This window comes from Perca flavescens, chromosome 13 (assembly GCF_004354835.1).
Source record: "Perca flavescens isolate YP-PL-M2 chromosome 13, PFLA_1.0, whole genome shotgun sequence".
NCBI classification, from domain to species: domain Eukaryota; kingdom Metazoa; phylum Chordata; class Actinopteri; order Perciformes; family Percidae; genus Perca; species Perca flavescens.
In genome coordinates this window covers 10,104,454-10,120,083 of record NC_041343.1, presented here as the reverse complement: position 1 = coordinate 10,120,083, position 15,630 = coordinate 10,104,454, and the positions used below count along the sequence as shown (strand labels likewise).

Below are 15,630 nucleotides of genomic sequence, written 5' to 3'. Positions count from 1 at the left end.
GGCCTTATGTCTCAGCAGGATCTGGAAAAACTTGTCCATGCTTTTATCTTCAGTAGACTTGACTACTGTAACGGTGTCTTTACAGGTCTCCCTAAAAAATCAATCAGACAACTGCAGCTGATTCAAAACGCTGCTGCTCGAGTCCTCACTAAGACCAAGAAAGTGGATCACATCACTCCAGTACTGAAGTCTCTACACTGGCTTCCAGTGCCTCAAAGAATTGATTTCAAAATACTTCTACTGGTTTATAAATCACTAAACGGTTTAGGGCCAAAATACATTTCTGATCTGTTACTACATTATGACCCACCTAGACCTCTCAGGTGGTCTGGGACAGGTCTACTTGTTGTCCCCAGAGTCAGAACTAAACAGGGGGAAGCAGCGTTCAGTTTTTATGCTCCACATATCTGGAACAAACTCCCAGAAACCTGTAGGTCCGCTGCAACTCTCAGTTCTTTTAAATCTAAGCTAAAGACCTATCTTTTTGATGTTGCTTTTCTTTAAATAATCTATTTTATTAACTTTAATTTCTTATACTGCACTGTAACTTTTATTCTTATACTGCACTATAAATTTTATTCTTGTCTTTTAATGTTTTTAATTTGTTTATTATTGTTTTTTAATTGTTTTCTAACTGCTCTTTAATGTTTCATGTAAAGCACTTTGAATTGCCCTGTTGCTGAAATGTGCTATATAAATAAAGCTGCCTTGCCTTGCCTTACTCTTTGGCCTTTGGTCAAGAATAGTCTATATCGAGGACGTTTCATTTGCGGGGTTTTGTTGAGGTGCCGCCTGAAATTCCGCCGGATGTCCCTAATTTTTGGCTGGATGTCTTTCACGTTCCACTTTATTGTGTTGGCATTCTAAACTGCGGTGGATTTATGAGGACTATGATTATCTGCTCCTCAGATCTCTGCAGGGTAAATCCAGACAGCTAGGTAGACTGTCTGTTGAATCTGAGTTTTCTGTTGCACAACTAAAACAACTTTTGAATGTACACATGTTCCACCAAAACAAGTTCCTTCCCGTGGCTATATAGCAGAGGCACCGTCATTGTGTCTGGGGCTTAGTGCCGCCCAAGACGATTGTGATTGGTTTAAAAGGTCCCATGGCATGAAAATTTCACTTTATGAGGTTTTTTAACATTAATATGCATTCCCCCAGCCTGCCTATGGTCCCACAGTGGCTAGAAATGGCGATAGGTGTAAACCGAGCCCTGGGTATCCTGCTCTGCCTTTGAGAAAATGAAAGCTCAGATGGGCCGATCTGGAATCTTCTCCTTATGAGGTCATAAGGAGCAAGGTTACCTCCCCTTTCTCTGCTTTGCCCGCCCAGAGAATTTGGCCCACCCATGAGGGAGAGAGAGACATCATGGCTTTCAAACGAGCAAAGTGGCAGTTGGTCAAGGCCACACACCCCCCCGTCCCCCCCCGTCCCCTCCACCTTAGAATTTATGAAGTAGCGCTAGCCTTAAGCAAAGTGGTTGGCAATAACTGAACAGCAAATACAATGCATAGGCAATCAATAAAATACATGCATCTTTCATACATATGTCAGGTGTAACATGACACTCAAACTCAAAAGGAAATAGGCTCATTAAATCAACATTAGGCCTTAACTATATTAATTTGAGTCACTTACCAGGAAGCAGTATAGGGTGCCCTTTGACCTAAGTCATCATATGTGAAGTTTGAGTGTGTAATGGGTCACCTAAAAGCTGTTCTGATTGACCAGGACAATCTCGACTTAAAATCGTTTTTTAGGGTTTCCCTATTCACAGGACTAAAACAGGTAGTGTATCCAAAAAAAATTCAATGTTAACATTCAGATTCATATTCTACAGACTCAGACTTTTCAAAAAAGCATGCTATTGTTAGGAAAGGAGGTTGGGGGTGCATGATAGGCATATCTAGGTCGTGGCCTATACATGAAATGGGCTATCAATATAAGGCCTTACCTATGTTAATTTTAGACACCTACCAATAAGCAGCATGGTAGATATTTGACCTATGTCATCATATGTGAAGTTTGAGTGTGTAATGGGTCACCTAAAAGCTTTTATGATTGACTAGGACCATCCTGATGTGTTAAAATCGCTTAAAATCGTTTTTTAGGGTTTCCCTATTCACAGGGACAGGGCTAAAACAGGTAGTGCAACCCACAATTTTAAATGTTAACATTCAGATTCATATTCTACACATCCAGACCTTTCAACGGTAGGCCTATGTAGCTCGCCGCCTACATGTATAGCAATATTGTTATCTGTAATTTAACAGTGAAAGTGTTGTGGGCTATGGACATGTTAGGAACCTTTAAACTGTGTTATTTGAGGGAGCAGTTCCAGTGCCAGCACTCGCTCTCCCAGCGGGAGCTACCAGCGGGAGAAACTGAGGGCAGCTATCGATCCAGTGATCTGCTATGCATGTAGGCAGTGAGTCTCAAGTGCAATACAGTCTTTTATTTCCCACTAGCCTACGTCAAATGGTTTTATGACAGAAGGAGGCAGAAAAGCTTCAGAGTTTGCAAGGAGGTCAGAGCTGCGCCCCCCTCCCTGGTGCAGTAGATGGCTTCATGCCAAGATGTGAGAACAGCTCTGGATGTTGCTGTCATTCATTTTCTGTCAAACCTTATATATATATATATATATATATATATATATATATATATATATATATATATATATATATATATGGTGGGAAAAATGAGAAAGGTTTGACATTATACACACACACACACACACACACACACACTGTATATATACAGTATATATTCAATACCTAAGGAGTAGATCTCATCAGCGTCAGTGATCCAATGAGCATACAGCATCTTCTAACAAGATCTAATAACGCTGGTGATTGGCTGTCTTACGTTACACGTTGTAGTGCATCGCAGGAAAAACTCTACGTTGCGCACGGAGACAGGGCTCACGTAGTAATTTCTTTTTGTTTTATAAAATTGGTATCAAAAAAAGTATCGTTGAGGAACCGGTATCAAAATTTTTTGAACGATACCCAGCCCTATTGACAACACACGCACAACATCTACAAAAACACGCTGCAAAGTAAGAAAACAAAGAGTTGCAGTGTGTTCAGCTTTCGGAGCTGTACGAGGAGTTTCAATGTGGTTTTGTGTTGGATCTTACGTCTTACGTCGATAGCATGATGGCTACAGTATGCAGTCAACACATTCTTTAGCTGTTCAAACATACTATCTGAATTCATTCATGACAGTGTCTAATGTTCCAGCTGAATCTATGTGCTGGTTAGAATTATTGGTCAGTGTAGATTTTAGTAGCCATCACTTAAACAGGAGTAAATAGTGTATTTGTTGGGGACTATTTTCAGCTGTGGATGAATATACATTTGGTGCCCTTAAAGTATTTCAGTATTTCCAGCAGCAGAAAAAAAAAAAAAAAAACTACAGTGCGCGTGATGATTGGAATAAATGAATTCCATCCCGATGTTCCTCTCCCCAGCAACAATTTCCAGCTCCTCCTAGGAGTTCCCAAGGCGTTGAAATATATAATCTCTTCAGCGTGTTTTGGGTCTACCCCAGGGTTTCCTAATGAATAAATTGCATTTCAAAAACTTGTTTTTGTTTTCCAGTTATGAATGCACTATTTTGTTCATCATAGTATAAAAGAACTGGAGTGTGCAGGTTGATTGTTCTTTGCCAAGTTTCTCAGCAAAGAGGCTACTGAATAGTAAACATATATCTTCATCTTCATCCTCAATTTGGGAAAGTTTGTCACACGTGAGCAGTGTGTATCGGTTTGTACTATCTATGCAAGTGATAAACAATTCATGAAAATAACTGTGAGGCAATGCATGAGGAGAACTAAATTAATAATGAAGATACCACAACACAGATTTCTTCTCTTATCGTGCAGTATCCCCTCTCTCAGCCTTCACCTCGCGCTCACACGCACACACGCGCACACACACACACACACACACACACACACCTACTCCTGCATCCAAAGTATCCAGCATCTCATTGGTGATTACTATGCTGTCCTTCAGAAGCTTGTGCCAGTTTCAGCACAAATGTGGCCCATGCATGCATCGTTGCTGTGAGGCTTCAGCGATAGCTGTAGGCGCTCCAATAGCTGCTGTACACATACACATCAGCTAAGAGCAATTTAGTGACTGTTAATAAGAGCGGCGCAGAGTCCACAATAGAGGTGATTGTATTTCCTCTGAAATGCCAGCCCTGTGTGCTGCATATCGCTCTTGTGTGTGCCTGTAAATGCACTCATGCATTACAAGGGCTTGACCCAGATCACAGATAGACATAATAATGCATGACAGGTTGTCCTTTTGAAAGCCCTGTGTCCTTAAAGGCAGACTGGCCATTCACAGCCTCCATGTCTGATACCCTCATGAATAAAGGAACAGTCTCCTACAAACATCTGAGTTTTCCTTTAAATTTCACTGTATGTTTATCGAAAAAACACATCCACACTGTATGATATAATCACATATATAGTCAGTAACTGCTTGTCCCAACATTTCTTTACAGCTATATGATGCTTTCTTTAAGTGAAATGTTTAAACATGACACTATGTTTTACGGCTACATCAAATTTCACATAATTTCATACATATTAGCCTCCAAACTCAGAATATATTTGGTATCGATGGAAATAGGGCTGCACGATATGAGGAAAATATTGGGATTATTTTGACTGATATTGCAATTGCGATATGATTCACAATATTGGAAAGAATTATCAATTTTGTATCATTATTCTCATTTTCATTAAAAAAAATATTAAAATTAAAAACATTTAAATGATTATAGTGTGATTTTTTGCGAAGATCTGTACCAAACAAAGATTTTTTTCTTTAGTCCGTAGGATATGATTTGTAGGCTGGGATGTCTCTGCATTCAGAATGGTTTGACACATAGTTTGCCTGTAACAAATATTGTGATTTTCAAATATTGCACTAGTCCATATTGCGATAAAATTGCGTTTAATTGTGCAGCCCTGAATGGAAACTTGAAGATCCCTACTGTAATTTAAAGTAAACTTACATAGGTTTCACAGCAGAGTTCAATAAGTCATGTCATATCGGGCACACATATTAATGAGTGAGACCTGCAATTTTGACTTCATGTAACCATCACATTCACAAAAAGCCCAGCCAAGATCTTATTCCAGTTACAATAAGCTCCTAAATGACTCAGAGGATGTGCTTACATACCAGGATGTTAATTTAAGCACAGTTTCCATGGTATCTGTGGACATATCCAGATTATATTTATTCATTATACATGGGGACGTGTGACATTAAAGATGCATACGAACAGCTTACCCCAAAGACTTTGAAGGCACTCCTCGCCAAACACACAAAGACACTGTATTATTCAAACAATCTCATGTCATAAAGGTGTACCACACATTGCTCTGCTTTGAGTTATTCAGAGTTAATGAGGCTGAATTTATCCACTGAGTGGTGTCATCTGAAGGCCATATAGGAGAGGCAGAAGGGACAGTTCATCCTGGTAGAACATCTACATTTCATAGTTCACGTAACTAACTCTACCTCGTGAATGGCAATCCAACAATCTGGCTGCTCAGATGATCTTTGGTCGACAGGATTTTGTGCATTTATTAATGTGCATTTATTAAATATATTAGGCCTGCAGGGCAGCTGATTTTAGAGGCTGGACTGCTGCTCAACTTCTCTGAGAGGTACAGTTAACATGCTGGGCAGAGAACAGTCTTCTGCTTAAGTGAAAACATTCAAAATGCAGCTCTGTGAAATGCACAAGCTGGCTTTGAGAGCTCAATGCACAGCAACTTCACCAATTTGACAACTAGTACCAAATACAATACTTTTTAGGCACCGACTGAATTGCCTCTAAAGTATAGAGTATTGAAAAATGCCTCGTCATTCAATACTTGATTTCAACACCTAAGGAGTAGATCTCATCAGCGTCAGTGAGCCAATGAGCATGCAGCATCTTCTAACAAGATCTAATAATGCTGCTGATTGGCTGTCTAACGTTACACGTCGTAGAGGATCGCAGGAAAAACTCTACGTTGCGCACAGAAACAGGACTCATGTAGTAGGAGCTGAAAAATAAATTAAAAGGAATTGTGTCGTAATGCAAAGTAAGAAAACAAAGAGTTGCAGTGTGTTCAGCTTTCGGCGCTGTATGAGGATTTTCAATGTGGTTTTGTGTTGGATAATTCAGCGCAAGACGTAAGACGTTATGAAGAATCGATAGCAGGAAGGCTACAGTATGCAGTCAACATATTCTTTAGCTGTTCAAACATACTCATTCATGACACTGTCTAATGTTCCAGCTGAATCTACGTGCTGGTTAGTATTCATCTCTCTCCATAATCTAGTCTGTTAACGTTTCTCGCTGTCTCCTGAAGCGTTTAACCTTGTCAGAGATAGGCTGGGATCCATTAAGATTTCCTGAAAGGGTTGAGCATTATGGGCTCATTTAGAATGACTTCCATTTTTAATAAACTGCTCACAGCCCTGCAGATCAGATACCGAGGAGGTGCTCTTAACAATGCCGCAGAGAGAGATATGCCTCATAATTTATATTACACAAAAGCTTAGGAAATCATACAAGTGCACCCTCCATGATTTGTCCCCCCTTTCATTTTGTTCTGCTCCTTCCTTCCTTCTTTTCATGCCACACGTTCTTAGTTTGGCATGTTCAACATGTGTATAAGCTGCCTCGTCATCTTTTCAGGTTTGCCCTGCTCAAGCTCTGGTGGGATTTTTTATATGCTGCAATAATGTTTACCTTTTTTTTTAACAGACTTGGATTATTTGTTTGTACACGGCATCACCGCTGCCAACTGAATCTATAACAGTCTGAACAGGCTTGTTAAAGTGGATGTTACTGTCCTGTGGATACTACCACCGGTGATTTTACATTTTTACAACGCACATTACACTGGTATTTGTATCACTGCACAGTCATGCCTAAAGATGGACGTGTGCGGAAAAGTAATGATCATATCTCAGCTGAACCAGAAGTGATGGGATGAGAATAAAGTGGACAGGGTTAACAGACAGTGAGAGGGGTGATGGGTGCCAGAGGGCAGGGTGAGGTTAATGGAACTGGTAGGAGTGAAAAGCGCAGGGAAAGCTGTTTAAAAAGGTATGTGAATTGAAAATGCCTTTTTAGCTGCTGAATCAATACATAGTTTCTGTGTGTTGAGAACCTGTCGGTTAGTGAAGGCTCTTTTACTACAGAGTGGAGAGGGCGGGGGCTAGGGCTGCACGATATGAGGAAAATATGTGATATGCATTAACGTTGTTGAATATCGCGATAAAGATATTACTTGTGATAAATAAACAGATATTAAAGTGTTTCTTACGTATGCCTTTCTGCTGGTTACAGTGTTATTCTAAAATACAACCAATGACGTGTTGAATTTCAAACAAATGAAAAGGAAATAATTTCCAACATTCTTCTATGGAACAAATTGAACATTGAATTGAATGTAAATTGGAACCACTAAATAAAAGAACGAGTTACATTTTAGAGTTCAGTTTTCTACTGCTTTTTTTCTGTCAGCTAACACAAAACATCACTGAGTGTCTCGTGCGATGTGTCGCAGCCTTTCGCGATTTGTACAGTATATTGCGTCAGTTGATATTGCGATGACATAAAAAACAATATATTGTGCAGCCCTAGTGGAGGCGAAGACAAACTTAAAGTAAAGATCTTTCTATCTACTATGGGCCTCTTATACACTCATAACAGAAATCCCATTGTGTCGACATATTAATAAAAGGCATCTCAAGTGCACTCTTTTTTTCCCCCCCTTTCTCAGCACAATTGCTATCTTCCTAGTCAATATAGCAAACAAATATGCTGCTGAAGAAATATATATACACTACTGGTCAAAAGTTTTAGAACACCCAAATTTTTCCAGGTTTTTATTGAAATTCATGCAGTTCAATGTCTTATTGTACTCTCAAATGAAAGAACAGAACAAATGAACAAATTTGAAATCACGGAATCAACCAAACCAAAATGTATTCTAAATTTTTGACTCATCAAAGTAGCCCCCTTTGGCAGATCTAACAGCTGAACACACTCGTGGCATTCTTTCTACAATGGAAATCAAATATTCTTCTGAAAGTTCTTCCCAACTCGGTTGCAGAAGTTCCCATAAATGTGTGGCACTTGTATGTTGCTTTGCTTTCACTTTTCTGTCCAGTTCATCCCAAACCAGCTCAATGGGGTTTAAGTCTGGTGACTGTGCTGGCCACTCCATGTTTTTAAGCTTACCATTAGTTCTTTTTTCCTAAGGTAGTTCTGGCATAGCTTGGACTTATGTTTTGGGTCATTATCTTGCTGTAGTATGAACCCCTGACCAACTAGGCGCATACCAGAGGGTACTGCATGGCGCTGCAAAATGCTGTGGTAGCCGTTTTGGTTCAGGTTCACTCTGAACAAATCACTGATCCTGGATCCACCAAAACAGCCCCAGACCATCACGCTTCCTCCTCCATGTTTGACAGTTGATGTCACACACTGAGGAACCATCCTTTCGCCTACTCGACAGCGTATAAAAATCCTGCGTGATGAACCAAAGATTTCATTTTGATTCATCAGTCCATAGCACCTTCTTCCAGTCTTCAATAGTCCATTGATGATATTTCTTGGCCCAGGCAAGCTTCTTTTTCTTATTCTGATGTCTTAGCAATGGCTTTCTTGCTGCAACTCGACCTATCAAACCTGCAGCTCGAAGTCTTCTCTTTACAGTTGAAACTGAGACTTGCTTATTACAACCACTATTAAGCTGTGCTTGAAGCTGTTGTCCTGTGAGCCGCCTATCACGCAAGCTGTTGACTCTCAGAAACTTGTCTTCTGATTCTGTTGTGGCTTTGGGTCTGCCAGACCTCTTCCTGTCAGAGTTCCCCCCAGTTTCTAAGTGCCTTTTGATGGTGAATAATACTGTACTTACTGACACCTTGACTTTCTTTGCAATTTCTCTGTAGGAAAGACCAACATTGCTATGTGCTTTCAGCCACGATACAGAGAACTGTCACTGCCAGGTGAAAACCTCTTACTGGTTGTTTTTAATTTCTAACTTTAATTAGAGGAAGCTGTAAGCCATGAGAATGCGTTGACCTTCGGGTTAATGAAACCTCTTCAACACAATGACATAAACTCCAAGTTGAAATGCACGGCCATCAATTTCAAAATTCCCAGAATTCAACTCAACTCCCTGTCTGTTAAATGCGCTATTTTTTCAGTTTATAACTATACTATAACTAATATTTGAAGTCTCAAGACCAAAAGATAACCCTGATAACATCACTTCTATTCCAATCTATTCCTTTCACCAGTATAATAGTACTGTACAGTTTCCATTATATGACACAAGTCAATAGTGTCTTGATGCCCCTTGCTTCCCCGTGAAGCCTGTACACAAGTCAAACCCTTTTTTGTCTATTGACATGTTTAATAGAGAAATCTAAGACCACATCTGTATGTGTGATCTGCTCTGATGGTGCTACCGGCAAATGTTTCCCCCTTTTGTGGAGGAGAAAACATTTGCACTCAGCTTTTGGGTCACTTCCAAGCTGCACCAACTGTAATTGATGATTTTGAGCAAGTGTTCCATCCAGATCTGTCTTTGTCATGCTCAATATATTACATTTATTCTGTGCAAATCATCCACCCGGGGATTGATTAGATTAATGACTCAATGACACATTATATTCATGTTATCCATCGTTTCTCAATTGCTCACTGTGGCTCTTGTGCTGTCAGTGCCAAGCCCCCTACTGACCCCCGGTGGTGTGGAATTTATGGTGCAGCGCTCAGGACCACGGACAGCGTCAGAGTTCATGAGGGAACTAATAGAGCATTGTGGGTCGTTGATGGGCAACATTTTGTGACACATAACCACATATTTTAATAGCCTGTTAAATATTTCATTAAGCACCCTCATCAGTTAAAACACTTAGTGTACAGTTTTTGACATAAAGCTTACACTGGACAGCTGTGCAAGAGTAGCAACCCTCCCATATACACTACAGACCTGTTTTAGTGCCACATTACATTTCATTGCTTCATTAAAGTTGCAAGGTCTCACACTACGAACAATTGTAACACATTACAAAATATTGTTGTCCACAACTGTGAATGGATCGCATCTCAAAGGTATTTTTTGGTAGACTGCAAATTGTTACTAGAAAACTAATAACAGCTTTTATGGCACTTTCATGGGTGTTAAGTGTGACTGTTACGCTTAAGATGACACTTTAATTCAACCTTCTAATTAATGTGGAATTCCTTACAAAATCTAAACAGTTTGGATTTACAATGCCAACAGAGCTGTTCCCCCCCCAAGGGTTTGTTGGCTTTCATTCTTGTTGTGTATGAAAGTGTGAGTTTTATGAGCAAACATTTGCTTCCTCCTGCAGAGACAAAACCCTTGCCCTTCAGAAAGTGCAGCGGTTTGTAAGCGATGCCAATAACAGCGGCCTTTTGCCGCGGCACACATTCTGTAGAATACGTGAAGCGAAGAGTTTGATTAGCCCAGAGGCTGAGCTGGGAATTCATCTGCAGCCAGAGAACAATGAGCGCGCTGCAAAGCATGCCAATCAGTTTTATTGCTTTCTCCTTGCTTTTGTGTTATCGCATGCGTGATCACCACCAATATGATATCCCCTTTTGTGGCTCCTTGGCAATGCCGGTCTGTGGGTCCACCACTTTGGTCCAGACTGAAATACCTCAACAACTATTCCATGGATTGAGTTGCAATCTGGTACAGATATTCATGGTGCTCAGAGGATGAACCCTAATGACTAGGGCTTCTCCCTCTTAGTCGATTAGTCGACTAATCGGTCATTTTGGTCTTAGTCAACTTAGATTTCTTTAGTTGATTAGTCACGTTTTATGCTTTTTTAATGCTGAATGACTTATTTCCACAAACGTACGAGCACATATCTGGTAAACACAAGAATTAAGTGGTGCTTTTGCATGACTCTTTGCGGAGAAACTCAGATTTACAAATCTGTCGATTATCTCAACTAATCGATACAATTGAATGAGTGTTAATCAACTAAGAATTTCTTCAATCGAGCACAGCCCTACTAATGACTTGTAACTCCATGACTTTTCATCCCGCACACATTTATGACCAAATACTTGCAAAACTCAAGACATTTCCATCAGCCTCAGCTATACTTCATGTTAAGTGCTAATTAGCAAATCTTAGCACCTAAGATGGTGAACATGGTAAATGCTATACCTGCTAATAACCAGCATCTCAGCATTGTCATTTTGGTTGTTATTATTATGTTAGCGTGCTGATAACATTTAGCTCAAAGCACTGCTTAAGAAAAAAGAACTGCATCCAACACAAAAGGCCAAAGAGGGGTTTCACTCAGCTCAACAGATTCTTTGCTCAGTGCTTCTCTTTTAGGCCACAAAGCCTCACGCTGTCTTTTACAGGCTCCTGGCTTGGCGGTACATGAGAAAGGGTGTAATATAGCGAGAAGGCGTAATTTAGTGTCTTGTCCCGTGTAATGAAGGTCTTGTATCATTAGGTGTCCTTTTCTGTCCTGCCCCGTGTCGGCTGTGTCCCCGTGCCCTGTGCTGTTAATTGCTGTCTTGTCCCGAGCAATGTTTCAAACATTCACGTGGGGAAGTGTAACCGGTCTAATCCTGTTCCACTGACCGTCATGCATCGCATCATTTAGCTAGATGACTAATAAAACAATCAAGTAATCCAATATTAGCCATTTAAAAAAAAAAAAAAAAAAAAAAGTATCTTACAATTGATTTGTATTGAGCACAGGGACTCATTCATATCTTTTCACAGAAGAAACCAAATGAGAAAAGGAACAGCTGACACAGGATGAGATGAAAGGACAGATAAAACAGGACACAACGGACACAGGACATCACGCAGCAGCCATCTAATGGTACAGTAAACTCATTACACACAATAGGATATTGTAGCTCCCTGCTAGGAATAGAGAAACTAAGAAAGAGAATTGAATGGTCATCTTTGGTACCATGTACAGTGAAGAACAACTGTAGAAAACATGCAGGAACATTAGCAGTATACAGCGCAGTGTAGGACAATCATATGATCAGATATCAGCAGGAAATAGGGATTGTTTGACTGAAAATAAACTATTACACAGTGTTAAAAGAGGTTGAAATCACTGCACTCGCTCTCCGGTTCCTGCCACCTAACATACTGTTACTACAAAATATAGTTAAAGATTTGGACAGTCACAAAGCTCAGGAATTTCAAGAACATCGAAATCAAGTTGGCGAACGGAACTAAATAAGCTAGGACTAAAGGCCAGACATGGAGAGAGTAAAATATTGTACTCAAGTAAAAGAACTGTTACTTTAAAGAAACTTTACTCAAGTTAATGTAAAAGTACTTGTGTATTAAATACTTATATAAAAATGAAAAAGGGAAAGTATGATGATATATGATACTACTGTTGAATTAAAAGTATTTAGGCTACAAAAATAAATTGCATTCAATGTCAACGTACACACAGCAACACAACCCCTTTGGTCCGAACCAACAATACATTCCTTTTCAATAGACAGCACTTTGCAGCCTGTGCAAAGGCTATAAATATGCAATTTCCTTCCTACAGAGCCCCTTAGCGTAGCTTTACTACAATTAACCAGAAAAAAAGACTAAACTCAGACAATCAACAAGCTATAGGCCCCGCAGCGGGTGCAACAAGCTTAATAAGCCCCATAAATTAAAAAAAAATAATAAAACCCTGATACTTCTTATAGAATCAACAGCAGAATAAAACATCACCAAGGCAACAACACAGAGACGTTATGTATGTTATGTAATGCAGCCACAAACACACAAAGCACAAGGAGACTGTACATTTTACACACACACACACACACACACACACACACACACACACAGTTGAGGAAGTGTGTTGTTGTACTCACCTGCTGTCTGAACAGCATTCTGGGGGTCTCTTCCACCATAAGTCCTCCTCAGTCTGCTTTAGGTTCAGCTTCTCAGCTTGTTTATTCTCAAAGCAAGATACCAGTCTACTCAGCCTCTCTGTCCCAGTGTTAACCAGTCCACTCAGCCTCTCTGTCCCAGTATCAGTCCACTCAGCCTCTCTGTCCCAGTGTTAACCAGTCCACTCAGCCTCTCTGTCCCAGTATCAGTCCACTCAGCCTCTCTGTCCCAGTACCAGTCCACTCAGCCTCTCTGTCCCAGTATCAGTCCACTCAGCCTCTCTGTCCCAGTACCAGTCCACTCAGCCTCTCTGTCCCAGTATCAGTCCACTCAGCCTCTCTGTCCCAGTACCAGTCCACTCAGCCTCTCTGTCCCAGTGTTAACCAGTCCACTCAGCCTCTCTGTCCCAGTATCAGTCCACTCAGCCTCTCTGTCCCAGTATCAGTCCACTCAGCCTCTCTGTCCCAGTATCAGTCCACTCAGCCTCTCTGTCCCAGTACCAGTCCACTCAGCCTCTCTGTCCCAGTGTTAACCAGTCCACTCAGCCTCTCTGTCCCAGTATCAGTCCACTCAGCCTCTCTGTCCCAGTACCAGTCCACTCAGCCTCTCTGTCCCAGTGTTAACCAGTCCACTCAGCCTCTCTGTCCCAGTATCAGTCCACTCAGCCTCTCTGTCCCAGTATCAGTCCACTCAGCCTCTCTGTCCCAGTACCAGTCCACTCAGCCTCTCTGTCCCAGTGTTAACCAGTCCACTCAGCCTCTCTGTCCCAGTATCAGTCCACTCAGCCTCTCTGTCCCAGTACCAGTCCACTCAGCCTCTCTGTCCCAGTATCAGTCCACTCAGCCGCTCTGTCCCAGTACCAGTCCACTCAGCCTCTCTGTCCTAGTATCAGTCCACTCAGCCTCTCTGTCCCAGTACCAGTCCACTCAGCCTCTCTGTCCCAGTATCAGTCCACTCAGCCTCTCTGTCCCAGTACCAGTCCACTCAGCCTCTCTGTCCCAGTGTTAACCAGTCCACTCAGCCTCCCTGTCCCAGTGTTACCAGTCCACTTGATCAGTCCCTGTGTCCCTACGCTTCTCAGATTCCACATGTTTTGAGCTGAAAGAGTCTCTGCAGTCCCATCTGGGATTACCAGTAGGCTATATTGTCAAAAACAGCAGAACATCCTCACACACCTCACTGAAGGTTAATGTTCCTGACTGGACGCTGATGGAGGATCCACTGTGAGCATGTTTAGCATTGTTAGCCAGATCCAGTGTGCCCTGAATGTAAACTTCTCCCATGTTCACCCAGTGAGAAACGAAGTTAGCCTTCGGGGGCTTTCTGGCTAAAAGGGTCTATTTTAACCCAAAACATGATCTTTTCCTGAACATAACCATGTTTGGGTGTGTTTGATTTGGGTTACTTAGCATGCTCGCCAGGTGCATTCAATTAGTAGATGCAACCTTTTTTATTATTTTTTTTTACTGTGCCAAGGTAGGCTACAATAATGGTAACCACAACAACCATACACAAAATGGACGTGATGCTAGATTTGACTGAGGATATCGTTTACCCTTTTGTTAAAATGACAGCGGCCCCTCCGTGGATAGGATTTAGCTAGGTGGGGAAAACACACCGGAGTGTCACCTCTCCGAAGCTGGAGCTAGCTGCCTTGTGCAGACACACCTGCAGCCTCTTCTCTGCTGTCAACTGCTTATTTCAGATCTTCAACAGGGGGTTCGCGACCCCTAGGGGGTCCTCAGAGTCACTGCAGGGGGCCTGCCAAATCAACAACATTCAAAGGGGTGATAGAATGATTATATAGGGTATTTTACACTGTTCCTTAAGGTCTCGTAATGGGGTATGTAACATTGGTTGGGCTGAAAATTGCCAGAATTCGCTAGCTACAAATCTCGGATAGTTAGCTTCATTTTTGGCGTAATTTCCGTATATTTACAGTTTGAATTTCATCACGCCACTTATACAAGATCTCCCTAAAGGTCTTATAAAGCTAACAACGGTGTCTGATTTCAAGTTAATGAATATTTGTGAATTTCAGAGGAATTCTAGGAGGAGCTAGCTCTCATTGATAGAGCTACATCCAGCCGCAGGCTCTATCAATGAGACTCGCGGACAAGCGGCGTTTATTTCCCCAATCGTTTGTTTAAATAACTCAACACATTATAATTACACACATTAAAAGATTAACTGGAACCTGTGGTAACAGATTGCTGGTGTAACAAGCTCGCTGACTGTGCTCTCACTCACACACACCGGGCATTTAGCTAGCAGGAAGAGGGGAGCTGCAGGCCCTGGAGCTCTGTCAGAGCACCAGCGTTTAGTAGTCCATTATCCTAAAACCGGTGACTTTGAGCGGGTATGGAGTGCTGTGGGCTGCCAGTCGTGACGGAGCTCCAAGTACCTCATAGCAGGCCAGGGTGTGTGAAGGAAGGCAGGCCAGGCGGCGAGGCAACAACACAGGCAGCACCGGCGCTGAACTCCGACACACAGTCGGACAAAATTTGCAATTAGCCATCCATTTTCGTAAAATGGCCCATATTTGAGCTTTACATAGTTGATTTCTCGCATAAAAAAGTTTCAGAAGTGAATTTTGTAATGGAATAGCAGAGATCTGCGCGACCTACATTCAGAAGACTACCTGATCTCAGGTCAGTTGTGTAGCC

At 41.5% G+C, this 15,630-nt stretch overlaps 1 protein-coding gene across 2 annotated transcripts in view; it reads right to left on the bottom strand.

The window, feature by feature from the left end:
* flrt1a (fibronectin leucine rich transmembrane protein 1a) overlaps positions 1-13,125 on the bottom strand; it is a 69,039-nt gene extending 55,914 nt beyond the window's left edge. For both annotated transcript variants that reach the window (XM_028595804.1, XM_028595802.1), the window contains exon 1: positions 12,946-13,125. The gene's annotated coding sequence lies outside the window, so the exon portion shown is untranslated. The remainder of the gene's footprint in view (positions 1-12,945) is intronic.
* Between the last annotated feature and the right edge of the window lie 2,505 nt (positions 13,126-15,630).